We start from the raw sequence: 24,992 nt of genomic DNA on the forward strand, positions 1-24,992 counted from the left end.
GTATTTGTTTTTACGATTTTAAACAATACACATAGTGAGAACTGACAGACACCTTTCCCTTTTTCTATACCTGAAAAGAACTGGTAAGTGCATTGCCTTTCAGGCATCAGTGTAAACAAATCATATACCCGTGAAGGTCCGGGTTAGAAAATGATCTTCAGTAACCCATGCTTGTCGTCAGAGGGATCGGTTGGTCAGGCTCGCTGACTTGGTTGACACATGTCATCAGTTCCCAATTGCAGAGACCGATGCTCATGCTGTTGATCACTGGACTATCTGGTCCAGACTCAACTATTTACACACCACCGCCATATAGCTGGAGTATTGCTGAGTGCGGGTAAAACTAAATTCGCTCACTCACTCACTAAACAATGCATTCTTTATGTTATTGTTTTCTTCTTTGTATTTACGTTTTTCAGCGATGCACATAGTGAGAATTGACACCCACCTTTGCCTTTTTCTATAACTGAAATGAATTGGTTAGTGCATTGCCTTTGAGACATTGATCAGTGTAAACAAATCATAACACTAACCCTCAAGCAGTTTGGGTGTTACACTGTTTGAAAACATTTGTCATCACATGGATCGAAAACGGTTGTATTTCAGCAAGCCCACGTGGCCTAATGGATAAGGCACCGGCCTCCTACACTAAGACATTGGTGATAGCCGGGGATTGCGGGTTCGAGTCCCGTCGTGGGTAATGCATTCTTTTTGCAATTGTTTTCTTCTTTGTTTTTACGTTTTTCAACAATACACATAGTGAGAATTGACACCCACCTTTGCCTTTTTCTATAACTGAAAAGAATTGGTAAGTGCATTGCCTTTCAGGCATCGATCAGTGTAAACAAATCATAACACTAACCCTCAAGCAGTTTGGGTGTTACATTGTTACCCTGAAAACGGCTGTATTTCACCAAGCCCACGTGGCCCAATGGATAAGGCAGTTTGGGTGTTACACTGTTACACTGAAAACGGCTGTATGGCACGAAGCCCACGTGGCCCAATGGATAAAGCACCGGCCTCCTACACTAGGACATTGGTGATAGCCGGGGATTGCGGGTTCGAGTCCCGTCGTGTGTAATGCATTCTTTTTGCAATTGTTTTCTTCTTTGTTTTTACGTTTTTCAACAATACACATAGTGAGAATTGACACCCACCTTTGCCTTTTTCTAAAACTGAAATGAATTGGTAAGTGCATTGCCTTTCAGGCATCGATCAGTGTAAACAAATCATAACACTAACCCTCAAGCAGTTTGGGTGTTACACTGTTACACTGAAAACGGCTGTATTTCACCAAGCCCACAATGGATAAGGCAGTTTGGGTGTTACCTGTTACATGGAAACGGCTGTAAAGCACCGGCACCGGCCTCCTACACTAAGACATTGGTGATAGCCGGGGATTGCGGGTTCGAGTCCCGTCGTGGGTAATGCATTCTTTTGCAATTGTTTTCTTCTTTGTTTTACGTTTTTCAACAATACACATAGTGAGAATTGACACCCACCTTTGCCTTTTTCTATAACTGAAAAGAATTGGTAAGTGCATTGCCTTTCAGGCATCGATCAGAAAAAGAATTGGTAAGTGCATTGCCTTTCAGGCATCGATCAGTGTAAACAAATCATAACACTAACCCTCAAGCAGTTTGGGTGTTACATTGTTACCCTGAAAACGGCTGTATTTCACCAAGCCCACGTGGCCCAATGGATAAGGCAGTTTGGGTGTTACACTGTTACACTGAAAACGGCTGTATGGCACGAAGCCCACGTGGCCCAATGGATAAAGCACCGGCCTCCTACACTAAGACATTGGTGATAGCCGGGGATTGCGGGTTCGAGTCCCGTCGTGGGTAATGCATTCTTTTTGCAATTGTTTTCTTCTTTGTTTTTACGTTTTTCAACAATACACATAGTGAGAATTGACACCCACCTTTGCCTTTTTCTAAAACTGAAATGAATTGGTAAGTGCATTGCCTTTCAGGCATCGATCAGTGTAAACAAATCATAACACTAACCCTCAAGCAGTTTGGGTGTTACACTGTTACCCTGAAAACGGCTGTATTTCACCAAGCCCACGTGGCCCAATGGATAAGGCACCGGCCTCCTACACTAAGACATTGGTGATAGCCGGGGATTGCGGGTTCGAGTCCCGTCGTGGGTAATGCATTCTTTGCAATTGTTTTCTTCTTTGTTTTTACGTTTTTCAACAATACACATAGTGAGAATTGACACCCACCTTTGCCTTTTTCTATAACTGAAAAGAATTGGTAAGTGCATTGCCTTTCAGGCATCGATCAGTGTAAACAAATCATAACACTAACCCTCAAGCAGTTTGGGTGTTACATTGTTACCCTGAAAACGGCTGTATTTCACCAAGCCCACGTGGCCCAATGGATAAGGCAGTTTGGGTGTTACACTGTTACACTGAAAACGGCTGTATGGCACGAAGCCCACGTGGCCCAATGGATAAAGCACCGGCCTCCTACACTAAGACATTGGTGATAGCCGGGGATTGCGGGTTCGAGTCCCGTCGTGGGTAATGCATTCTTTTTGCAATTGTTTTCTTCTTTGTTTTTACGTTTTTCAACAATACACATAGTGAGAATTGACACCCGCCTTTGCCTTTTTCTATAACTGAAAATGAATTGGTAAGTGCATTGCCTTTCAGGCATCGATCAGTGTAAACAAATCATAACACTAACAAGCAGTTTGGGTGTTACACTGTTTGAAAACCATTGTCATCACATGGATCGAAAACGGCAGTATTTCACCAGAGTGGAGCGGCTAAGCAGATAAAATGTGCATTTAATGATAAAAGCATGAAACTTTGCACACTCATAGAGTGATGCATAGTGAACATTTTGGAATATGGAGGCATTCAAAATCATTTCATTTTGCGCATGCGCAGTAGAGAAATATTATTTTGCCTTCCCGGCTACTGTTCCAGCTTTGGGACTGCCATCAATATCCTACAAGGACACCTTTTTTAAAACATACTGACCCAAAATACTGGTTAAACATCTTTAAAACATAGTCAATATTATGAACACTGACTCTCGCATCAGTGCATGTAAATGAGGACTGTTTGCACTTGCATCGGTTGTTTCACCCCTTTGTCCCGACAAGATAACAACTCCTGACAAGATTCTTATGCTCGGTGTAGTGTCGTCCAGTAGGGAACATACTGTCCACTTTCTTTCTGTATCCAGCCCCACTCAGTTGGAGATGCGAGTTCAGGCTGTGGAAGAATGACTGACCCCATATATGACCTGCCTGTTGAGCGGCCTTTTTGACATGCTGTACAACAGCTGCATGTGTTGATGGGATGGCATAAATTGAGTTTTTCTTCGCAAATAATTTCAAATAAAAATGATTGAAGATAAAAAGAAAAATATTCCCAAAGCATCCTTCCATGGTGATAGGGAAGGAGCAATTGCCATATAGTGCTCTTTCTTCGTGTCGGTTGGAAGCTGAGGGAGGTTCTAAGCCTACATCTCTGTATGCTCGAAGTATCTCCGACCAGAAAGATTTTGGGATACTTCTGCTGTGACATCTCTAATGAGTTAGGATGAAGAGTCGTCTTAACTTCTGACGTCTGGTGCTCGTTCTACGTAGATAGCTATAGATGCATAGGACTCTGACCAGACGCGGTGATAAGTCTTCCTTATCTTCATTGCCAAGTATTAAAGATAATGGTGGGATGTGAAAATGTTGGTCTGGCTGACTAAAATCCAAACGGAGACCAAGATGCACTGATGCATTGGGACCTTTATCAAATCTGGTGAGGCTGAGGTCTATAGAATAAATCTCTGACATTCTGAGTGAGTTTGGAGCCTTCACCATGGTGATGACTGAGCTGATGGGTGTTAAGATTGAGCCCAGCCTTGAGATTCTTTGGGGTTCTAAGGTTGTATATCTGCTGGAATCCCATTACTTCTGGCAAATTGATGAAGACTCTTCCACTTACCATCATACAGGCTTCTTGTAGAACTGCGTAGAGACAGGGAGCTCTGGTGGAATAGTTGCGCCTGGTTAAGTTCTTGTTGATATGCTCCCAGCGTACAAATCGAAGACACCCGGGTTTTGACGCGTCTGCTCCATGTGATGATAAGTAAGCAGTTTTGAACAATCTGGAAGCTTTAGAACCGGATTGCCTGCTAGCTGGATGAGTTGGCTGACCTGGTCATCAGTGACTGATTGGACAGTTGAGGGGTCCAGTGGTTAATGGCTCGGATAACCGCCTAACCTCGGTGATTGATGTGGAGTAGCTGCTCTTCTGGAAACAACAGCCCTGAGGTTACATCTGTGTCGAGGTGTGCTCCCCAAACCTGTTGAGACGCATCTACATACAGATTCAGGTTGAAGCTTGGCTCGCTCAGAAGGTCCTTGCGCAGACCTTTGATTCCATCATTCACCGTAGTTGTGGTCTGAAGTCCTGCTGGTCCAGGAGTGAGGTTAGAAACCTCTGGATGGGTCGTAGTTGCAGTCTTCCCCTCTTCGTGAGTGATTGGGCTGACGTTGGGCAGCAATCGTAGGCTGAAATTCAACTGACGTTTGAGTATAACGGCTTGTGTGAACCACGGGCCATCAAAATGCCAAACTGTAGAACCCTCCACTGGTATGTGTGATGGTTGAACAGGAATCGTAGATACTTCCTGGACCATGGGTGGCCTGGCACATGCAGATATGCATCCCTTAAATCTATGCTTGCCAGAAAATTGTTCTGCTTCAGTTGTAGAAGGTGAAGAATTATGAACTTCTCTGTCTTCAATAAGTAATCATTTTTGAACTTCTTCATATTGGTCTGGATTTTTTCTGATAAATTGTTCTTGGGAACCACAAAAATTAGGGGAGCAGAACTCCGGGTCGAGTGCCTCTTGAGTTATATCTTTTATTGCTTCTCTGAATAGAAGTGATTCTATCGCATCTGTGCACGTGAGCTTGGGTTTTAGGGTTCTGCGTAATGCATCTGCGGAAGATAGAGTGGAGTGGTCATATTTACCGGAATGGTATATCTATTCCTTAAGTATTTTTAATAGGTCTTCCAGAAGGTCCCAGTTTGGCCAATACTTCCTTGTCTACATAGTAAGGTGAGTCTCGCTGATGCAGATCTGGTCGGAGATAGACTACTGGTACTTCTGCTGGTTGACTATGGACAAAAGCATACGATGGGTCTGATAACAGTAACAAGCTGAGCAAGCTGGGAAGACCCTGCATTCTGGTAGCTTTGGTTCTTGATGACTTGCAAAGCTGCTCCATTTGGTGGGTAAGGTGAAGGAGGACGATCCTTCAATGGGGAAGCTATGGCTAACCCGTCTGCAATCCAAGTTAGCAGTTGACTTATGTTGGCCCTTCGTTATGTGAGTCTAACCCTGATGGCACTAATATGAGAGAGTGAAGAGTCGCAGGCTTGGTCACGTGCATCCGCTGCACATGCGCAGCTTGGAATGTGTTGGGCAGAGATGTGTCTTTTTCTAGTGAAGGGAAAACAAGCACTTGACTTTCCACTATTATTCAGAAATGAGATGAGATAAGCAATTAGTATGAGTCAGGATAGGTAAAATCTGTACGTTTGCCCTAAATTGATTGATATTTACCCTGAAACAATAAAACCAATAAAGTATGATTTGTTCCAGAAAAAATGACTTCTCCCTTGCAAAAGACAATCTGAAGTATTTCCCTTGCTTGCCATTGGGCCATGACGTTGGGGAATAATTACAAAGATTTTGATTGTTAAACGTTTTTATTTTGCTGCATTTCTTTTGCCACTTATTATTAATTTGTTCATTTTCAGTCAGTTATAATCAGATAAAACCCAAGCATCCGCACATTTTCTCAAAGAGTTCAATAGTCCAAAGAGCTATAGGCTAGCCGCCATGTTGGGAAGAGGGAGTGTTCATTGTTTCAAAATGTTTTGTATTATTCTAAAATATTGTATTTCTTGTCTTTTCATGAGCCTGTAAATCACTATTTATGAAATTTATTGGTGTGTAATGAATGGCAATACAAAGGACTGAGGGGGAAACGCTGAAAATAGTATGTCAAAGTTTTACGTTTTTCAACTACGCATGTGCACAATTGACACCCACCTTGAGGTGCCTCCATTTCTAAAATTTAAGACATGTTCTTTGGTATAGTGCATTTGTGCTTTTCAGGCATCAACAGATAAACAAATTCTTATGAAACCCTCAAGAAGTTTGATCTTAGCTGCTGAAAACGGCTGTACTACCAAGCCCACGTGGCCCAATGGATAAGGCACCGGCCTCCTACACTAAGACATTGGTGATAGCCGGGGATTGCGGGTTCGAGTCCCGTCGTGGGTAATGCATTCTTTTTGCAATTGTTTTCTTCTTTGTTTTTACGTTTTTCAACAATACACATAGTGAGAATTGACACCCACCTTTGCCTTTTTCTATAACTGAAAAGAATTGGTAAGTGCATTGCCTTTCAGGCATCGATCAGTGTAAACAAATCATAACACTAACCCTCAAGCAGTTTGGGTGTTACACTGTTACCCTGAAAACGGCTGTATTTCACCAAGCCCACGTGGCCCAATGGATAAGGCACCGGCCTCCTACACTAAGACATTGGTGATAGCCGGGGATTGCGGGTTCGAGTCCCGTCGTGGGTAATGCATTCTTTTTGCAATTGTTTTCTTCTTTGTTTTACGTTTTCAACAATACACATAGTGAGAATTGACACCCACCTTTGCCTTTTTCTATAACTGAAAAGAATTGGTAAGTGCATTGCCTTTCAGGCATCGATCAGTGTAAACAAATCATAACACTAACCCTCCAGAAGTTTGGGTGTTACACTGTTACCCTGAAAACGGCTGTATTTCACCAAGCCCACGTGGCCCAATGGATAAGGCACCGGCCTCCTACACTAAGACATTGGTGATAGCCGGGGATTGCGGGTTCGAGTCCCGTCGTGGGTAATGCATTCTTTTTGCAATTGTTTTCTTCTTTGTTTTTACGTTTTTCAACAATACACATAGTGAGAATTGACACCCACCTTTGCCTTTTTCTATAACTGAAAAGAATTGGTAAGTGCATTGCCTTTCAGGCATCGATCAGTGTAAACAAATCATAACACTAACCCTCAAGCAGTTTGGGTGTTACACTGTTACCCTGAAAACGGCTGTATGTCACCAAGCCCACGTGGCCCAATGGATAAGGCACCGGCCTCCTACACTAAGACATTGGTGATAGCCGGGGATTGCGGGTTCGAGTCCCGTCGTGGGTAATGCATTCTTTTGCAATTGTTTTCTTCTTTGTTTCTACGTTTTTCAACAAAACACATAGTGAGAATTGACACCCACCTTTGCCTTTTTCTATAACTGAAAAGAATTGGTAAGTGCATTGCCTTTCAGGCATCGATCAGTGTAAACAAATCATAACACTAACCCTCCAGAAGTTTGGGTGTTACACTGTTACCCTGAAAACGGCTGTATTTCACCAAGCCCACGTGGCCCAATGGATAAGGCACCGGCCTCCTACACTAAGACATTGGTGATAGCCGGGGATTGCGGGTTCGAGTCCCGTCGTGGGTAATGCATTCTTTTGCAATTGTTTTCTTCTTTGTTTTACGTTTTCAACAATACACATAGTGAGAATTGACACCCACCTTTGCCTTTTTCTATAACTGAAAAGAATTGGTAAGTGCATTGCCTTTCAGGCATCGATCAGTGTAAACAAATCATAACACTAACCCCTCAGAAGTTTGGGTGTTACACTGTTACCCTGAAAACGGCTGTATTTCACCAAGCCCACGTGGCCCAATGGATAAGGCACCGGCCTCCTACACTAAGACATTGGTGATAGCCGGGGATTGCGGGTTCGAGTCCCGTCGTGGGTAATGCATTCTTTTGCAATTGTTTTCTTCTTTGTTTTACGTTTTTCAACAATACACATAGTGAGAATTGACACCCACCTTTGCCTTTTTCTATAACTGAAAAGAATTGGTAAGTGCATTGCCTTTCAGGCATCGATCAGTGTAAACAAATCATAACACTAACCCTCCAGAAGTTTGGGTGTTACACTGTTACCCTGAAAACGGCTGTATTTCACCAAGCCCACGTGGCCCAATGGATAAGGCACCGGCCTCCTACACTAAGACATTGGTGATAGCCGGGGATTGCGGGTTCGAGTCCCGTCGTGGGTAATGCATTCTTTTGCAATTGTTTTCTTCTTTGTTTTACGTTTTTCAACAATACACATAGTGAGAATTGACACCCACCTTTGCCTTTTTCTATAACTGAAAAGAATTGGTAAGTGCATTGCCTTTCAGGCATCGATCAGTGTAAACAAATCATAACACTAACCCTCCAGAAGTTTGGGTGTTACACTGTTACCCTGAAAACGGCTGTATTTCACCAAGCCCACGTGGCCCAATGGATAAGGCACCGGCCTCCTACACTAAGACATTGGTGATAGCCGGGGATTGCGGGTTCGAGTCCCGTCGTGGGTAATGCATTCTTTTTGCAATTGTTTTCTTCTTTGTTTTACGTTTTCAACAATACACATAGTGAGAATTGACACCCACCTTTGCCTTTTTCTATAACTGAAAAGAATTGGTAAGTGCATTGCCTTTCAGGCATCGATCAGTGTAAACAAATCATAACACTAACCCTCCAGAAGTTTGGGTGTTACACTGTTACCCTGAAAACGGCTGTATTTCACCAAGCCCACGTGGCCCAATGGATAAGGCACCGGCCTCCTACACTAAGACATTGGTGATAGCCGGGGATTGCGGGTTCGAGTCCCGTCGTGGGTAATGCATTCTTTTGCAATTGTTTTCTTCTTTGTTTTACGTTTTTCAACAATACACATAGTGAGAATTGACACCCACCTTTGCCTTTTTCTATAACTGAAAAGAATTGGTAAGTGCATTGCCTTTCAGGCATCGATCAGTGTAAACAAATCATAACACTAACCCCTCAGAAGTTTGGGTGTTACACTGTTACCCTGAAAACGGCTGTATTTCACCAAGCCCACGTGGCCCAATGGATAAGGCACCGGCCTCCTACACTAAGACATTGGTGATAGCCGGGGATTGCGGGTTCGAGTCCCGTCGTGGGTAATGCATTCTTTTGCAATTGTTTTCTTCTTTGTTTTACGTTTTCAACAATACACATAGTGAGAATTGACACCCACCTTTGCCTTTTTCTATAACTGAAAAGAATTGGTAAGTGCATTGCCTTTCAGGCATCGATCAGTGTAAACAAATCATAACACTAACCCTCCAGAAGTTTGGGTGTTACACTGTTACCCTGAAAACGGCTGTATTTCACCAAGCCCACGTGGCCCAATGGATAAGGCACCGGCCTCCTACACTAAGACATTGGTGATAGCCGGGGATTGCGGGTTCGAGTCCCGTCGTGGGTAATGCATTCTTTTGCAATTGTTTTCTTCTTTGTTTTACGTTTTCAACAATACACATAGTGAGAATTGACACCCACCTTTGCCTTTTTCTATAACTGAAAAGAATTGGTAAGTGCATTGCCTTTCAGGCATCGATCAGTGTAAACAAATCATAACACTAACCCTCAAGAAGTTTGGGTGTTACACTGTTACCCTGAAAACGGCTGTATTTCACCAAGCCCACGTGGCCCAATGGATAAGGCACCGGCCTCCTACACTAAGACATTGGTGATAGCCGGGGATTGCGGGTTCGAGTCCCGTCGTGGGTAATGCATTCTTTTTGCAATTGTTTTCTTCTTTGTTTTACGTTTTCAACAATACACATAGTGAGAATTGACACCCACCTTTGCCTTTTTCTATAACTGAAAAGAATTGGTAAGTGCATTGCCTTTCAGGCATCGATCAGTGTAAACAAATCATAACACTAACCCTCCAGAAGTTTGGGTGTTACACTGTTACCCTGAAAACGGCTGTATTTCACCAAGCCCACGTGGCCCAATGGATAAGGCACCGGCCTCCTACACTAAGACATTGGTGATAGCCGGGGATTGCGGGTTCGAGTCCCGTCGTGGGTAATGCATTCTTTTTGCAATTGTTTTCTTCTTTGTTTTTACGTTTTTCAACAATACACATAGTGAGAATTGACACCCACCTTTGCCTTTTTCTATAACTGAAAAGAATTGGTAAGTGCATTGCCTTTCAGGCATCGATCAGTGTAAACAAATCATAACACTAACCCTCAAGCAGTTTGGGTGTTACACTGTTACCCTGAAAACGGCTGTATTTCACCAAGCCCACGTGGCCCAATGGATAAGGCACCGGCCTCCTACACTAAGACATTGGTGATAGCCGGGGATTGCGGGTTCGAGTCCCGTCGTGGGTAATGCATTCTTTTTGCAATTGTTTTCTTCTTTGTTTTACGTTTTTCAACAATACACATAGTGAGAATTGACACCCACCTTTGCCTTTTTCTATAACTGAAAAGAATTGGTAAGTGCATTGCCTTTCAGGCATCGATCAGTGTAAACAAATCATAACACTAACCCTCCAGAAGTTTGGGTGTTACACTGTTACCCTGAAAACGGCTGTATTTCACCAAGCCCACGTGGCCCAATGGATAAGGCACCGGCCTCCTACACTAAGACATTGGTGATAGCCGGGGATTGCGGGTTCGAGTCCCGTCGTGGGTAATGCATTCTTTTGCAATTGTTTTCTTCTTTGTTTTACGTTTTTCAACAATACACATAGTGAGAATTGACACCCACCTTTGCCTTTTCTATAACTGAAAAGAATTGGTAAGTGCATTGCCTTTCAGGCATCGATCAGTGTAAACAAATCATAACACTAACCCTCCAGAAGTTTGGGTGTTACACTGTTACCCTGAAAACGGCTGTATTTCACCAAGCCCACGTGGCCCAATGGATAAGGCACCGGCCTCCTACACTAAGACATTGGTGATAGCCGGGGATTGCGGGTTCGAGTCCCGTCGTGGGTAATGCATTCTTTTGCAATTGTTTTCTTCTTTGTTTTTACGTTTTCAACAATACACATAGTGAGAATTGACACCCACCTTTGCCTTTTCTATAACTGAAAAGAATTGGTAAGTGCATTGCCTTTCAGGCATCGATCAGTGTAAACAAATCATAACACTAACCCTCCAGAAGTTTGGGTGTTACACTGTTACCCTGAAAACGGCTGTATTTCACCAAGCCCACGTGGCCCAATGGATAAGGCACCGGCCTCCTACACTAAGACATTGGTGATAGCCGGGGATTGCGGGTTCGAGTCCCGTCGTGGGTAATGCATTCTTTTTGCAATTGTTTTCTTCTTTGTTTTTACGTTTTTCAACAATACACATAGTGAGAATTGACACCCACCTTTGCCTTTTTCTATAACTGAAAAGAATTGGTAAGTGCATTGCCTTTCAGGCATCGATCAGTGTAAACAAATCATAACACTAACCCTCAAGCAGTTTGGGTGTTACACTGTTACCCTGAAAACGGCTGTATTTCACCAAGCCCACGTGGCCCAATGGATAAGGCACCGGCCTCCTACACTAAGACATTGGTGATAGCCGGGGATTGCGGGTTCGAGTCCCGTCGTGGGTAATGCATTCTTTTTGCAATTGTTTTCTTCTTTGTTTTTACGTTTTTCAACAATACACATAGTGAGAATTGACACCCACCTTTGCCTTTTTCTATAACTGAAAAGAATTGGTAAGTGCATTGCCTTTCAGGCATCGATCAGTGTAAACAAATCATAACACTAACCCTCCAGAAGTTTGGGTGTTACACTGTTACCCTGAAAACGGCTGTATTTCACCAAGCCCACGTGGCCCAATGGATAAGGCACCGGCCTCCTACACTAAGACATTGGTGATAGCCGGGGATTGCGGGTTCGAGTCCCGTCGTGGGTAATGCATTCTTTTTGCAATTGTTTTCTTCTTTGTTTTACGTTTTTCAACAATACACATAGTGAGAATTGACACCCACCTTTGCCTTTTTCTATAACTGAAAAGAATTGGTAAGTGCATTGCCTTTCAGGCATCGATCAGTGTAAACAAATCATAACACTAACCCTCCAGAAGTTTGGGTGTTACACTGTTACCCTGAAAACGGCTGTATTTCACCAAGCCCACGTGGCCCAATGGATAAGGCACCGGCCTCCTACACTAAGACATTGGTGATAGCCGGGGATTGCGGGTTCGAGTCCCGTCGTGGGTAATGCATTCTTTTGCAATTGTTTTCTTCTTTGTTTTACGTTTTTCAACAATACACATAGTGAGAATTGACACCCACCTTTGCCTTTTCTATAACTGAAAAGAATTGGTAAGTGCATTGCCTTTCAGGCATCGATCAGTGTAAACAAATCATAACACTAACCCTCCAGAAGTTTGGGTGTTACACTGTTACCCTGAAAACGGCTGTATTTCACCAAGCCCACGTGGCCCAATGGATAAGGCACCGGCCTCCTACACTAAGACATTGGTGATAGCCGGGGATTGCGGGTTCGAGTCCCGTCGTGGGTAATGCATTCTTTTGCAATTGTTTTCTTCTTTGTTTTACGTTTTCAACAATACACATAGTGAGAATTGACACCCACCTTTGCCTTTTTCTATAACTGAAAAGAATTGGTAAGTGCATTGCCTTTCAGGCATCGATCAGTGTAAACAAATCATAACACTAACCCTCCAGAAGTTTGGGTGTTACACTGTTACCCTGAAAACGGCTGTATTTCACCAAGCCCACGTGGCCCAATGGATAAGGCACCGGCCTCCTACACTAAGACATTGGTGATAGCCGGGGATTGCGGGTTCGAGTCCCGTCGTGGGTAATGCATTCTTTTGCAATTGTTTTCTTCTTTGTTTTACGTTTTTCAACAATACACATAGTGAGAATTGACACCCACCTTTGCCTTTTTCTATAACTGAAAAGAATTGGTAAGTGCATTGCCTTTCAGGCATCGATCAGTGTAAACAAATCATAACACTAACCCTCCAGAAGTTTGGGTGTTACACTGTTACCCTGAAAACGGCTGTATTTCACCAAGCCCACGTGGCCCAATGGATAAGGCACCGGCCTCCTACACTAAGACATTGGTGATAGCCGGGGATTGCGGGTTCGAGTCCCGTCGTGGGTAATGCATTCTTTTTGCAATTGTTTTCTTCTTTGTTTTACGTTTTTCAACAATACACATAGTGAGAATTGACACCCACCTTTGCCTTTTTCTATAACTGAAAAGAATTGGTAAGTGCATTGCCTTTCAGGCATCGATCAGTGTAAACAAATCATAACACTAACCCTCCAGAAGTTTGGGTGTTACACTGTTACCCTGAAAACGGCTGTATTTCACCAAGCCCACGTGGCCCAATGGATAAGGCACCGGCCTCCTACACTAAGACATTGGTGATAGCCGGGGATTGCGGGTTCGAGTCCCGTCGTGGGTAATGCATTCTTTTGCAATTGTTTTCTTCTTTGTTTTTACGTTTTTCAACAATACACATAGTGAGAATTGACACCCACCTTTGCCTTTTTCTATAACTGAAAAGAATTGGTAAGTGCATTGCCTTTCAGGCATCGATCAGTGTAAACAAATCATAACACTAACCCTCCAGAAGTTTGGGTGTTACACTGTTACCCTGAAAACGGCTGTATTTCACCAAGCCCACGTGGCCCAATGGATAAGGCACCGGCCTCCTACACTAAGACATTGGTGATAGCCGGGGATTGCGGGTTCGAGTCCCGTCGTGGGTAATGCATTCTTTTTGCAATTGTTTTCTTCTTTGTTTTTACGTTTTTCAACAATACACATAGTGAGAATTGACACCCACCTTTGCCTTTTTCTATAACTGAAAAGAATTGGTAAGTGCATTGCCTTTCAGGCATCGATCAGTGTAAACAAATCATAACACTAACCCTCCAGAAGTTTGGGTGTTACACTGTTACCCTGAAAACGGCTGTATTTCACCAAGCCCACGTGGCCCAATGGATAAGGCACCGGCCTCCTACACTAAGACATTGGTGATAGCCGGGGATTGCGGGTTCGAGTCCCGTCGTGGGTAATGCATTCTTTTGCAATTGTTTTCTTCTTTTTGTTTTACGTTTTCAACAATACACATAGTGAGAATTGACACCCACCTTTGCCTTTTTCTATAACTGAAAAGAATTGGTAAGTGCATTGCCTTTCAGGCATCGATCAGTGTAAACAAATCATAACACTAACCCTCCAGAAGTTTGGGTGTTACACTGTTACCTGAAAACGGCTGTATTTCACCAAGCCCACGTGGCCCAATGGATAAGGCACCGGCCTCCTACACTAAGACATTGGTGATAGCCGGGGATTGCGGGTTCGAGTCCCGTCGTGGGTAATGCATTCTTTTTGCAATTGTTTTCTTCTTTGTTTTTACGTTTTTCAACAATACACATAGTGAGAATTGACACCCACCTTTGCCTTTTTCTATAACTGAAAAGAATTGGTAAGTGCATTGCCTTTCAGGCATCGATCAGTGTAAACAAATCATAACACTAACCCTCCAGAAGTTTGGGTGTTACACTGTTACCCTGAAAACGGCTGTATTTCACCAAGCCCACGTGGCCCAATGGATAAGGCACCGGCCTCCTACACTAAGACATTGGTGATAGCCGGGGATTGCGGGTTCGAGTCCCGTCGTGGGTAATGCATTCTTTTTGCAATTGTTTTCTTCTTTGTTTTTACGTTTTTCAACAATACACATAGTGAGAATTGACACCCACCTTTGCCTTTTCTATAACTGAAAAGAATTGGTAAGTGCATTGCCTTTCAGGCATCGATCAGTGTAAACAAATCATAACACTAACCCTCCAGAAGTTTGGGTGTTACACTGTTACCCTGAAAACGGCTGTATTTCACCAAGCCCACGTGGCCCAATGGATAAGGCACCGGCCTCCTACACTAAGACATTGGTGATAGCCGGGGATTGCGGGTTCGAGTCCCGTCGTGGGTAATGCATTCTTTTTGCAATTGTTTTCTTCTTTGTTTTACGTTTTCAACAATACACATAGTGAGAATTGACACCCACCTTTGCCTTTTTCTATAACTGAAAAGAATTGGTAAGTGCATTGCCTTTCAGGCATCGATCAGTGTAAACAAATCATAACACTAACCCTCCAGAAGTTTGGGTGTTACACTGTTACCCTGAAAACGGCTGTATTTCACCAAGCCCACGTGGCCCAATGGATAAGGCACCGGCCTCCTACACTAAGACATTGGTGATAGCCGGGGATTGCGGGTTCGAGTCCCGTCGTGGGTAATGCATTCTTTTTGCAATTGTTTTCTTCTTTGTTTTTACGTTTTTCAACAATACACATAGTGAGAATTGACACCCACCTTTGCCTTTTTCTATAACTGAAAAGAATTGGTAAGTGCATTGCCTTTCAGGCATCGATCAGTGTAAACAAATCATAACACTAACCCTCCAGAAGTTTGGGTGTTACACTGTTACCCTGAAAACGGCTGTATTTCACCAAGCCCACGTGGCCCAATGGATAAGGCACCGGCCTCCTACACTAAGACATTGGTGATAGCCGGGGATTGCGGGTTCGAGTCCCGTCGTGGGTAATGCATTCTTTTTGCAATTGTTTTCTTCTTTGTTTTACGTTTTTCAACAATACACATAGTGAGAATTGACACCCACCTTTGCCTTTTTCTATAACTGAAAAGAATTGGTAAGTGCATTGCCTTTCAGGCATCGATCAGTGTAAACAAATCATAACACTAACCCTCAGAAGTTTGGGTGTTACACTGTTACCCTGAAAACGGCTGTATTTCACCAAGCCCACGTGGCCCAATGGATAAGGCACCGGCCTCCTACACTAAGACATTGGTGATAGCCGGGGATTGCGGGTTCGAGTCCCGTCGTGGGTAATGCATTCTTTTGCAATTGTTTTTCTTCTTTGTTTTACGTTTTTTCAACAATACACATAGTGAGAATTGACACCCACCTTTGCCTTTTTCTATAACTGAAAAGAATTGGTAAGTGCATTGCCTTTCAGGCATCGATCAGTGTAAACAAATCATAACACTAACCCTCAAGCAGTTTGGGTGTTACACTGTTACCCTGAAAACGGCTGTATTTCACCAAGCCCACGTGGCCCAATGGATAAGGCACCGGCCTCCTACACTAAGACATTGGTGATAGCCGGGGATTGCGGGTTCGAGTCCCGTCGTGGGTAATGCATTCTTTTTGCAATTGTTTTCTTCTTTGTTTTTACGTTTTTCAACAATACACATAGTGAGAATTGACACCCACCTTTGCCTTTTTCTATAACTGAAAGAATTGGTAAGTGCATTGCCTTTCAGGCATCGATCAGTGTAAACAAATCATAACACTAACCCTCCAGAAGTTTGGGTGTTACACTGTTACCCTGAAAACGGCTGTATTTCACCAAGCCCACGTGGCCCAATGGATAAGGCACCGGCCTCCTACACTAAGACATTGAGTGAGAATTGACACCCACCTTTGCCTTTTCTATAACTGAAATGAATTGGTAAGTGCATTGCCTTTCAGGCATCGATCAGTGTAAAACAAATCATAACACTAACCCTCAAGCAGTTTGGGTGTTACACTGTTACCCTGAAAAACGGCTGTATTTCACCAAGCCCACGTGGCCCAATGGATAAGAGCACCGGCCTCCTACACTAAGACATTGGTGATAGCCGGGGATTGCGGTTCGAGTCCCGTCGTGGGTAATGCATTCTTTTTTGCAATTGTTTTCTTCTTTGTTTTACGTTTCTCAACAATATTTTACATAGTGAGAATTGACACCCATTTTGCCTTTTTCTATAACTGAAAGAATTGGTAGGAGTGCATTGCCTTTCAGGCATCGATCAGTGTAAAACAAATCATAACACTAACCCTCCAAGTTTAGGTGTTACACTGTTATTTTGTCCCTGAAAAACGGCTGTATTTCACCAAGCCCACGTGGTAATGGATAAGGCACCGGCCTCCTACACTAAGACATTGCTGATAGCCGGGGATTGCAGGTTCGAGTCCCGTCGTGGGTAATGCATTCTTTTGCAATTGTTTTCTTCTTTGTTTTTACGTTTTCAACAATACACATAGTGAGAATTGACACCCACCTTTGCCTTTTTCTATAGCTGAAAAGAATTGGTAAGTGCATTGCCTTTCAGACATCGATCAGTGTAAACAAATCATAACACTAACCCTCAAGAAGTTTGGGTGTTACACTGTTACCCTGAAAACGGCTGTATGTTCACCAAGCCCCGTGGCCCAATGGATAAAGGCACCGGCCTCCTACACTAAGACATTGGTGATAGCCGGGGATTGCGGGTTCGAGTCCCGTCGTGGGTAATGCATTCTTTTGCAATTGTTTTCTTCTTTGTTTTTACGTTTTTCAACAATACACATAGTGAGAATTGACACCCACCTTTGCCTTTTTTCTATAGCTGAAAAGAATTGGTAAGTGCATTGCCTTTCAGGCATCGATCCCAGTGTAAACAAATCCCGCCAACACTAACCCTCCAGCAGTTTGGGTGTTACACTGTTACCCTGAAAACGGCTGTATTTCACCAAGCCCACGTGGCCCAATGGATAAGGCACCGGCCTCCTACACTAAGACATTGGTGATAGCCGGGGATTTCGGGTTCGAGTCCGTCGTGGGTAATGCATTCTTTTGCAATTGTTTTCTTCTTTGTTTTTTTACGTTTTTCAACAATACACATAGTGAGAATTGACACCCACCTTTGCCTTTTCTATAACTGAAAGAATTGGTTAGTGCATTGCTTTCGGGCATCGATCAGGCATCGATCAGTGTAAACAAATCATAACACTAACCCTCAAGCAGTTTGGGTGTTACACTGTTTGGAAACATTTGTTACCACATGGATGAAAACGGCTGTATGTCACCAAGCCCACGTGGCCCAATGGATAAGGCACCGGCCTCCTACACTAAGACATTGGTGATAGCCGGGGATTGCGGGTTCGAGTCCCGTCGTGGGTAATGCATTCTTTTTGCAATTGTTTTCTTCTTTGTTTTTACGTTTTCAGCAATACACATAGTGAGGAATTGACACCCACCTTTGCCTTTTTCTATAACTGAAAAGAATTGGTAAGGTGCATTGCCTTTCAGGCATCGATCAGTGTAAACAAATCATAACACTAACCCTCAAGCAGTTTGGGTGTTACACTGTTACCCTGAAAACGGCTGTATTTCACCAAGCCCACGTGGCCCAATGGATAAGGCACCGGCCTCCTACACTAAGACATTGGTGATAGCCGGGGATTTCGGTTCGAGTCCCGTCGTGGGTAATGCATTCTTTTTGCAATTGTTTTCTTCTTTGTTTTTACGTTTCTCAACAATACACATAGTGAGAATTGACACCCACATTTTGCCTTTTTCTATAACTGAAGAAAGAATTGGTAAGTGCATTGCCTTTCAGGCATCGATCAGTGTAAACAAATCATAACGCACTAACCCTCCAGAAGTTTTGGGTGTTACTCTGTTACCCTGAAAACGGCTGTATGTCACCAAGCCCACGTGGCCCAATGGATAAAGGCACCGGCCTCCTACACTAAGACATTGGTGATAGCCGGGGATTGCGGGTTCGAGTCCCGTCGTGGGTAATGCATTCTTTTGCAATTGTTTTCTTCTTTGTTTTACGTTTTTCAACAATACACATAGTGAGAATTGACACCCACCTTTGCCTTTTTCTATAACTGAAAAGAATTGGTAAGTGCATTGCCTTTCAGGCATCGATCGAGTGTAAACAAATCATAACACTAACCACTCAAGCAGTTTGGGTGTTACATTTGTCATCACATGGATCGAAAACTGTAGTATTTCACTAAGCCCACGTGTGGCCCAATGGATGCTGCACCGGCCTTCCTACACTAAGACATTGGTGATAGCCGGGGATTGCGGGTTCGAGTCCCGGTCGTGGGTAATGCATTCCTTTTGCAATTGTTTTCTTCTTTTTGTTTTCAACGTTTTTCAACAATACAATACAGTGAGAATTGACAGTCTCCACCTTTGCCTTTTCTATAACTGAAATGAAGTGGTCAGCATTGCCTTTCAGACATCTATTAGTGTAAACAAATCATAACACTAACCCTCAAGCAGTTTGGGTGTTACACTGTTACCCTGAAAAACGGCTGTATTTCACCAAGCCCACGTGGCCCAATGGATAAGGCACCGGCCTCCTACACTAAGACATTGGTGATAGCCGGGGATTGCGGGTTCGAGTCCCGTCGTGGGTAATGCATTCTTTTGCAATTGTTTTTCTTCTTTGTTTTTACGTTTTTCAACAATACACATAGTGAGAATTGACACCCACCTTTGCCTTTTTCTATAACTGAAATGAATTGGTAAGTGCATTGCCTTTCAGGCATCGATCAGTGAAAACAAATCATAACACTAACCCTCAAGCAGTTTGGGTGTTGCACTGGAAACGGCTGTATTTTTGCCCTGAAAACGGCCTCCTACACTCATTGGTGATAGCCGGGAACGGTATGTCACCAAGCCCACGTGGCCCAATGGATAAGGCACCGGCCTCCTACACTAAGACATTGTTTTTGATCAGCAATAGAGTTGCGGGTTCGAGTCCCGTCGTGGGTAATGCATTCTTTTGCCGCAAATTGTTTTCTTCTTTGTTTGCAAAACGTTTTCAACAATACACATAGTGAGAATTGACACCCACCTTGCAATTGTTTTCTTCCTTTTTCTATAACTGAAATTGAATTGGTAAGTGCATTGCCTTTCAGACATCGATCAGTGTAAACAAATCATAACACTAACCCTCCAGAAGTTTGGGTGTTACACTGTTACACTGAAAACGGCTGTATTTCACCAAGCCCCACGTAGCCCAATGGATAAGGCACCGGCCTCCTACACTAAGACATTGGTGATAGCCGGGGATTGCGGGTTCGAGTCCGTCGTGGGTAATGCATTCTTTTGCAATTGTTTTCTTCTTTGTTTTTACGTTTTCAACAATACACATAGTGAGAATTGACACCCACCTTTGCCTTTTTCTATAACTGAAAAGAATTGGTAAGTGCATTGCCTTTCAGGCATCGATCAGTGTAAACAAATCATAACACTAACCCTCCAGAAGTTTAGGTGTTACACTGTTACCCTGAAAACGGCTGTATTTCACCAAGCCCACGTGGCCCAATGGATAGGCACCGGCCTCCTACACTAAGACATTGGTGATAGCCGGGGATTGCGGGTTTCGAGTCCCGTCGTGGGTAATGCATTCTTTTTGCAATTGTTTTCTTCTTTTTTTACGTTTTTCAACAATACACATAGTGAGAATTGACACCACCTTTGCCTTTTCTATAACTGAAATGAATTGGTAAGTGCATTGCCTTTCAGACATCGATCAGTGTAAACAAATCATAACACTAACCCTCAAGCAAAGTTGGGTGGGTGATAGCCGATTGCGGGCTCGAGTCCCGTCGTAAACAAATCATAACACTAACTCAAGCAGTTTCTGGGTGTTACACTGTTACACTGTCAAAACGAAAACGGTTGTATTTCACCAAGCCCACGTGGCCCAATGGATAAGGCACCGGCCTCCTACACTAAGACATTGGTGATAGCCGGGGATTGCGGGTTCGAGTCCCGTCGTGGGTAATGCATTCTTTTGCAATTGTTTTCTTCTTTGTTTTACGTTTTCAACAATACACATAGAGTGAGAATTGACACCACCTTGCCTTTTTTCTATAACTGAAATGAATTGGTAAGTGCATTTGCCTTTCGAGGACATTGATCAATGTAAACAAATCAGCAACACTAACCCTCCAAGAAGCAGTTTGGAAACATGTTACACTGTTACCCTGAAAACGGCTGTATTTCACCTCCTCAAGCCCACGTGGCCCAATGGAGGTAAGGCACCGGCCTCCCTACACTAAGACATTGGTGATAGCCGGGGATTGCAGGGTTCGAGTCCCGTCGTGGGTAATGCATTCTTTTGCAATTGTTTTCTTTGTTTTTACGTTTTTTCAACAATACACATAGTGAGAATTGACACCCACCTTTGCCTTTTTTCTATAACTGAAATGAATTGGTATCTGCATTGCCTTTCAGGCATCGATCAGTGTAAACAAATCATAACACTAACCCTCAAGAAGTTTGGGTGTTACATTTGTCATTACATCGAAAACGGCTGTATTTCACCAAGCCCACGTGGCCCAATGGATAATGCACCGGCCTCCTACACTAAGACATTGGTGATAGCCGAAGGGATTGCGGGTTCGAGTCCCGTCGTGAAGTAATGCATTCTTTTTGCAATTGTTTTCTTCTTTGTTTTACGTTTTTCAACAATACACATAGCAGGAATTGACACTCCACCTTTGCCTTTTTCTATAGCTGAAATGAAATTGGTATAGGCATCTATCAGTGTAAACAAATCATAACACAAACCCCTAAGCAGTTTGGGTCTTACACCGTTTGGAAACATTTGTCATCACATGGATCGAAAACGGTAGTATTTCACCAAGCCCACGTGGCCCAATGGATAAGGCACCGGCCTCCTACACTAAGACATTGGTGATAGCCGGGGATTGGCGGGTTCGAGTCCCGTCGTGGGTAATTTATCTTTTTTGCAATTGTTTTCTTCCTTGTTTCAACGTTTTTCAACAATACACATAGTGAGAATTGACACCCACCTTTGCCTTTTTCTATAACTGAAATGAAGTGGTCAGTGCATTGCCTTTCAGACATTGATCAGTGTAAACAAATCATAACACTAACCCTCAAGCAGTTTGGGTGTTACACTGTTACACTGGAAACGGCTGTATTTCACCAAGCCCACGTGGCCCAATGGATAAGGCACCGGCCTCCTACACTAAGACATTGGTGATAGCCGGGGATTGCGGGTTCGAGTCCCGTCGTGTAAACAAATCATAACACTAATCCTCAAGCAGTTTGGGTGTTACACTGTTACACTGAAAACGGCTGTATTTCACCAAGCCCACGTGGCCCAATGGATAAGGCACCGGCCTCCTACACTAAGACATTGGTGATAGCCGGGGATTGCGGGTTCGAGTCCCGTCGTGGGTAATGCATTCTTTTTGCAATTGTTTTCTTCTTTGTTTTTACGTTTTTCAACAATACACATAGTGAGAATTGACACCCACCTTTGCCTTTTTCTATAACTGAAATGAATTGGTAAGGCATCTATCAGTGTAAACAAATCATAACACAAACCCTCAAGCAGTTTGGGTCTTACACTGTTTGGAAACATTTGTCATCACATGGATCGAAAACGGTAGTATTTCACCAAGCCCACGTGGCCCAATGGATAAGGCACCGGCCTCCTACACTAAGACATTGGTGATAGCCGGGGATTGCGGGTTCGAGTCCCGTCGTGGGTAATGCATTCTTTTTGCAATTGTTTTCTTCTTTGTTTTTACGTTTTTCAACAATACACATAGTGAGAATTGACACCCACCTTTGCCTTTTTCTATAACTGAAATGAATTGGTAAGTGCATTGCCTTTCAGACATCGATCAGTGTAAACAAATCATAACACTAACCCTCCAGAAGTTTGGGTGTTACACTGTTACACTGAAAACGGCTGTATTTCACCAAGCCCACGTGGCCCAATGGATAAGGCACCGGCCTCCTACACTAAGACATTGGTGATAGCCGGGGATTGCGGGTTCGAGTCCGTCGTGGGTAATGGATTCTTTTGCAATTGTTTTCTTTCTTTGTACGTTTTCAACAAATACACATAGTGAGAATTGACATCACCCTTTGCCTTTTAATAACTGAAACAGCGGAGTGCATTCAATTACTGCATCAGTGTAAACAAATCAGTTTGGGTGTTAACACTGTTGGCCCACTGATAAGCACTGAAAACGGCTGTATTTCACCAAGCCCACGTGGCCCAATGGATAAGGCACCGGCCTCCTACACCTAAGACATTGGTGATAGCCGGGGATTGCGGGTTCGAGTCCCGTCGTGGGTAATGCATTCTTTTGCAATTGTTTTCTCTTTTGTTTTACGTTTTTCAACAATACACATAGTGAGAATTGACACCCACCTTTGCCTTTTCTATAACTGAAATGAATTGGTAAGTGCATTGCCTTTCAGGACATTGATCAGTGTAAACAAATCCCCATAACACTAACCCTCAAGCAGTTTGGGTGTTACACTGTTACACTGGAAACGGCTGTATTTCACCAAGCCCACGTGGCCCAATGGATAAGGCACCGGCCTCCTACACTAAGACATTGGTGATAGCCGGGGATTGCGGGTTCGAGTCCCGTCGTGGGTAAAGCATTCTTTTTGCAATTGTTTTCTTCTTTGTTTTTACGTTTTTCAACAATACACATAGTGAGAATTGACACCCACCTTTGCCTTTTCTATAACTGAAATGAATTGGTAAGTGCATTGCCTTTCAGACATCGATCAGTGTAAACAAATCATAACACTAACCCTCAAGAAGTTTGGGTGTTACACTGTTACACTGGAAACGGCTGTATTTCACCAAGCCCACGTGGCCCAATGGATAAGGCACCGGCCTCCTACACTAAGACATTGGTGATAGCCGGGGATTGCGGGTTCGAGGGTCCCGTCGTGGGTAATGCATTCTTTTGCAATTGTTTTCTTCTTTTGTTTTACGTTTTTCAACAATACACATAGTGAGAATTGACACCCACCTTTGCCTTTTTCTGCATAACTGAAATGAATTGGTAAAGTGGCATTGCTTTCAGGTAAATCGATCAGTGTAACAAATCATAACACTAACCCTCAAGCAGTTTGGAAACATTTGTTTGGAACACGCTCACATGGATCGCAAAACGGTAGTATTTCACCAAGCCCACGTGGCCCAATGGATAAGGCACCGGCCTCCTACACTAAGACATTGGTGATAGCCGGGGATTGCGGGTTCGAGTCCCGTCGTAAGGTAATGCATTCTTTTGCAATTGTTTTTCTTCCGTTTTTACGTTTTTCAACAATACACATAGTGAGAATTGACACGCCACCTTTGCCTTTTCTATAACTGAAAAGAATTTGGTAAGTGCATTGCCTTTCAGGCATCGATCAGTGAAAACAAATCATAACACTAACCCTCCAGAGTTTAGGTGTTACTGTTACCCTGAAACGGCTGTATGTCACCAAGCCCACGTGGCCCAATGGATAAGGCACCGGCCTCCTACACTAAGACATTGGTGATAGCCGGGGATTGCGGGTTCGGAGTCCCGTCGTGGGTAATGCAATCTTTTGCTAATTGTTTTCTTCTTTGTTTTTACGTTTTTCAACAATACTACATATTAGTGAGAATTGACACCCACTCCTTTGCCTTTTTCTATAACTGAAAATGAATTGGTAAATTTGCACCTTTGCCTTTCAGAAACATGCAAGGCATCAATTAGTGTAAACAAATCGCATAACACTTCTAACCCTCCAGAAGTTTGGGTGTTGCACACTGTTACATTTCTCATCCCATTTATCGAAAACGGCTGTATTTCACAAGCCCACGATGGCCCAATGGATAAGGCACCGTATCCTACCTACTTCAAGACATTGGTGATAGCCGGGGATTGCGGGTTCGAGTCCCGTCGTGGGTAATGCATTCTTTTGCAATTGTTTTCTTCTTTGTTTTACGTTTTTCAACAATACACATAGTGAGAATTGACACCCACCAAGTGATTGCCATTAGTGTAAACAAATTTTCTATTGGTGAGAGGCATTTAGAAGTTGATGAAAATAAGACGAGAATGGATGGTAGGCGACACGAAGTTTTGACTACTTGCCCCTTTCATGAGTACAAAACATACATACCGATGAAGCCAGCGAAGTGTAAAACAATGATCATAACAGTTATAAAACTAACCAAACAATGAGGATAAGGAGATGTGAATACACACGAAGTGATAATTAGATTTACAGGAAGCCAGAGATGTACATCTATATACAATCAATCAATGACAACAGATTAATTAGAAGTTATAAAAACAATGATGATTAGGATATGTGTACACAACAGAGTGATATACAGCCACTAAATGACAACAGAGACGGCTTTGTGGTGTTCCAGGCACTAGGGAGGTATACACTTTGATTCTCATTA

General features: G+C 43.2%; 12 non-coding genes across 12 annotated transcripts; all 12 read left to right on the forward strand.

The window, feature by feature from the left end:
* The first annotated feature begins 609 nt into the window (after positions 1-609).
* Positions 610-700, forward strand: Trnar-ccu. The gene is given in 2 exon segments: positions 610-646; positions 665-700. It is a non-coding gene; the product is annotated as a tRNA-Arg (tRNA).
* Positions 701-15,113: 14,413 nt separating this feature from the next.
* On the forward strand, positions 15,114-15,204 carry Trnar-ccu. The gene is given in 2 exon segments: positions 15,114-15,150; positions 15,169-15,204. It is a non-coding gene; the product is annotated as a tRNA-Arg (tRNA).
* A 217-nt stretch (positions 15,205-15,421) lies between these two features.
* Trnar-ccu lies at positions 15,422-15,512 on the forward strand. The gene is given in 2 exon segments: positions 15,422-15,458; positions 15,477-15,512. It is a non-coding gene; the product is annotated as a tRNA-Arg (tRNA).
* Positions 15,513-15,727: 215 nt separating this feature from the next.
* Positions 15,728-15,818, forward strand: Trnar-ccu. The gene is given in 2 exon segments: positions 15,728-15,764; positions 15,783-15,818. It is a non-coding gene; the product is annotated as a tRNA-Arg (tRNA).
* A 217-nt stretch (positions 15,819-16,035) lies between these two features.
* Trnar-ccu lies at positions 16,036-16,126 on the forward strand. Its single transcript is given in 2 exon segments — positions 16,036-16,072; positions 16,091-16,126. It is a non-coding gene; the product is annotated as a tRNA-Arg (tRNA).
* Positions 16,127-17,823: 1,697 nt separating this feature from the next.
* Trnar-ccu lies at positions 17,824-17,914 on the forward strand. The gene is given in 2 exon segments: positions 17,824-17,860; positions 17,879-17,914. It is a non-coding gene; the product is annotated as a tRNA-Arg (tRNA).
* A 1,165-nt stretch (positions 17,915-19,079) lies between these two features.
* On the forward strand, positions 19,080-19,170 carry Trnar-ccu. Its single transcript is given in 2 exon segments — positions 19,080-19,116; positions 19,135-19,170. It is a non-coding gene; the product is annotated as a tRNA-Arg (tRNA).
* Positions 19,171-20,454: 1,284 nt separating this feature from the next.
* On the forward strand, positions 20,455-20,545 carry Trnar-ccu. Its single transcript is given in 2 exon segments — positions 20,455-20,491; positions 20,510-20,545. It is a non-coding gene; the product is annotated as a tRNA-Arg (tRNA).
* Positions 20,546-21,882: 1,337 nt separating this feature from the next.
* Positions 21,883-21,973, forward strand: Trnar-ccu. The gene is given in 2 exon segments: positions 21,883-21,919; positions 21,938-21,973. It is a non-coding gene; the product is annotated as a tRNA-Arg (tRNA).
* Positions 21,974-22,196: 223 nt separating this feature from the next.
* Trnar-ccu lies at positions 22,197-22,287 on the forward strand. The gene is given in 2 exon segments: positions 22,197-22,233; positions 22,252-22,287. It is a non-coding gene; the product is annotated as a tRNA-Arg (tRNA).
* A 504-nt stretch (positions 22,288-22,791) lies between these two features.
* On the forward strand, positions 22,792-22,883 carry Trnar-ccu. The gene is given in 2 exon segments: positions 22,792-22,828; positions 22,848-22,883. It is a non-coding gene; the product is annotated as a tRNA-Arg (tRNA).
* A 218-nt stretch (positions 22,884-23,101) lies between these two features.
* Trnar-ccu lies at positions 23,102-23,192 on the forward strand. Its single transcript is given in 2 exon segments — positions 23,102-23,138; positions 23,157-23,192. It is a non-coding gene; the product is annotated as a tRNA-Arg (tRNA).
* Positions 23,193-24,992: the final 1,800 nt, after the last annotated feature.

The sequence above is a fragment of the Haliotis rubra genome, unplaced genomic scaffold, assembly GCF_003918875.1.
Source record: "Haliotis rubra isolate DU_JTF1 unplaced genomic scaffold, ASM391887v1 Scf63, whole genome shotgun sequence".
Lineage (NCBI taxonomy): Eukaryota > Metazoa > Mollusca > Gastropoda > Lepetellida > Haliotidae > Haliotis > Haliotis rubra.